Raw genomic sequence first — 3,416 nt, forward strand, 5'->3', positions numbered from 1 at the left:
TCTCTGTGTGTGACAGGGGTGTCCCCCCAACCCCCCAATTGGCCCTACCCTGAGCGTGACTAGGGGTGGCATCACAACCTCCCGATATGCCCTGCTCTGAGCCCGACCAGGGGCTGCACCTAGGGATTGGGCCTGCCCACTGCCACCTGGGAGCAGGCCTAAGCCAGCAGGTGATTATCTCCCGAGGGGTTCCAGACTGCGAGAGGGCACAGGCTGGGCTGAGGGATCCCCTCTCTCCCCCGAGTGCACAAACTTTTGTGCACCGGGCCTCTAGTATACATATATAGTTATACATACTTATATGTGTATATGTATACTATCATTGTCATTACTGATGGGGAAATGTAGCATAAATGATAAGGCAAAGTGCGATGTTTTATTTCTGTTTCTGATATTTTTTTGTGTAATATTGGGCAAGAGATTACTTTTATCTTTTTCTCTTCTTCCTCATCTAAAAAGAAGTAACTGATGACTATAACAACTTATCTCAGTTTGGGTCCTGAGAAGTAATTGAGGTAAATTCTCAAAAGTAATTAGTAATATCTAAATATCTGTCACGTCAAGCCATAGTGGCTCAATGGTTGAGTGCTGACCTATGAACTAGGAGGTCACTGTGCGATTCCTGGTGGATTTCTGGTTGGGGCATATGCCCCTGTTACGGGCTCCCTCCCCAGAAAGGGGCATGCAGGAGGCAGCCAATCAATGATTCTCTCTCATCATTGATGCTTCTCTTTCTTCCCCTTTCTCTTACTCTCTGAAATTAAAAAAAAAAAAACTATATTAAAAAATAAAAAATAAATACCTGTCAAATAAAAGCTATTTGGTGTGTATTTGTTTTTATTCTTTTTTTATTCTTATTCTTGTCTCTTTTGATATATTAAATATAACCAGTAATATTAACATTTGTTTTACATGACACATGTCTAGATTTTTAAACTAATTTTATTTATTAAGAATATTTTTTTGCCTATCATTATTTTAAACAATAAAACAGTTTATTTCCTATTGTTCTCTATTTCAAAAAAACAACAACATAACAACCTTAATATGTAGATAGTTTTAGATATATTTAAATATGTTAGTATCAAATAATTTTTAGTACAAAAACCACACATCTTTTAGCATACCTTCAAAAACATCTATTTTTCTAAATTATATAAGCATGTTTTCTTTCTGAAATAAGATGTTTACAATGTGTCACAATAATCAGCTGTTTATGTTAGTGTTCTCTTAATACAGTCTGTTATTATTTAATATTTTATTACATGTATGAGATATTTTGTTTAAATTGATGGAACTGCATTTGTCTTTATTTATGTCTTTGTTTTATTTCTGTCTTTGTCTCTGCTTTATTTTTGCTTCTTTATTTTAAAACCAATGTGGCTAGCTTAAATTCCTGAGCTCCTTATAACATATTTGAGTACTGTTCAGTTTTAGGATATCTAACATAATACTACTTGTTACTTATCATGAAAGGGGGAAAAACAGCTAAGAATTAAACTTGCCACATATTTAATTGAAGCAATGAGATCTTATTTTTTCTCCTTCAATTCAGTAAATAAACTATAATAACTTTTCTCACCTTGGGTAATGTGACAGTAAGAATTATTGGACTTTTCAAGTTGTAGACTCAATTTGAAATATCAGAACCAGTGTCCCTGTGGGCCTAATTTTCTTTTCTCCGTTCCCCTTTCCCTGCCTGCATGGCTCCCCTAGACTGTGACATTTACAAGGCACTTGTGAAAAGTAGCAGAAGAACACTACAAACATAACACATATCAGGCTACATACAAAGAGTTTTTATTTGTTTCCCAGGTGTCATGGGGATCCACAGATGTGGTCACATCACAATGAATATACTTATACCACTAGTTTATCCTCCTGCACTGCAAAAGTACTAACATCTTAAAGACCATTGTTACTCTTACTTTAAATGAGAATTGTTGGAGATAAAGTCAAGAGATGGACAATTGAAAACTGAGTGAGAAACTTCAAGTTCTTTATTTTCACTTTGACCACTATTCACATGTTCAGTTTGTGAGGAAATTGCTAACAGTCATTAACATGAATGCTAGCTACTGCAGAGGTTTATAACTTGGTGAGTGTTGATGAAAGGACCAACACGTGCGCTACCATTTATATTGTGGTCCTTTAATAAGGAGCGAGGCAGGACTATTACTCTGAAAGGATCGTGTTTCCCTTCTCTCAATGGAGTAAGTGTGCTAGAGTTACCCTAACAAGGTACCAGATACTGGATGCTTGTACTGCCTATGCCTAAGTCCCATGTGTGAGGCTTCTCCACCGCCCTCGCCCTCCAGATGTGTTATGTTGCCTCCTACCTGCTGGCCGCCCTCCGGGTCAATGCCTCCTCAAGCACCAAGGACATCAAGGAGATCTTGGACAGCATAAGCATCAAGGCAGAAGAGGACCAGCTCAACAAGGTCATCAGTGAGCTGAAGGGAAGAACATCGATGTCATTGACCAGGCTGTTAGCAAGCTGGCCAGCTGTGGCCTTCTCCACCATCCCAGGGCTCTGCAGCTCCTGCTGCTGGTTCTGCCCCAACAACAGCACAGGAGAAGAACGATGAGAAGAAGGAGTCGGAGGAGTGACATGAGGACATGAGATTTGGCTTGTTCAATTAGAGTCCTGCTACTGGGGCGGGGCGGGGGGAATCTCACAGATTTGGAGGATAGAGGTTTAAATTCAAGGTATTGGCAAGGTTAGTTTCTTCTGAGGTCTCTCTGCTTGGCTTTCAGATGACTTTTTATCCCCTGTGACAATTGATAATTTCCTCTGTTTATAGAATACCAGTCATATTGCATTAGCACCCACCTTAAAGGCCTCATTTTAAATTAATTAATTGTTTAATGACTATCTCCAAATAAGGTCACATTCTGAAGTAATGGGATTTGGAACTCCAACATATGAAATTTGGTGGGGAGAGGGGCATAATGCAGCCCATAATACCCAGCCCTGGTTTCCCATCCTGTATATATGGCCAGCATTAAATCTCCCATTGAGCAAAGTGTGGGAAACTGTTTATTGCCTTCACTAGCTGATAAGTGTAGACAGAGACTCCCCCCCCCCCCCCCCCCCAAGGCTGGGTGACTTTGAAGCCCTAGCAAAGGTCTGAGCTAGGCGCCACCTCTGTTTGTCCAGACAGTGGTAGCTGAAACTACTCCCCCATTTATTATTATGTAAATCCTTGCTGATGGGCTAGTCTGCCTGTTGCCAGGGGTCACCTGCTGGTAGCTGAAACTACTCCCCCATTTATTATTATGTAAATCCTTGCTGATGGGCTAGTCTGCCTGTTAATGGGAGGTCGCTTGCCTAAGGGCTACACCAGATCAATAAAAGATTGGAGCAGCCTGAGAATCAGGGGAAGTCCTTCGGGACTTGGCCGTCTGGTCCCCCA

General features: G+C 40.5%; 1 pseudogene; it reads left to right on the top strand.

Moving 5' to 3' along the window:
* The first annotated feature begins 2,318 nt into the window (after positions 1-2,318).
* LOC102757225 lies at positions 2,319-2,643 on the top strand (annotated as a pseudogene).
* Positions 2,644-3,416: the final 773 nt, after the last annotated feature.

Source organism: Myotis davidii, unplaced genomic scaffold, assembly GCF_000327345.1.
Source record: "Myotis davidii unplaced genomic scaffold, ASM32734v1 scaffold277, whole genome shotgun sequence".
NCBI lineage: Eukaryota > Metazoa > Chordata > Mammalia > Chiroptera > Vespertilionidae > Myotis > Myotis davidii.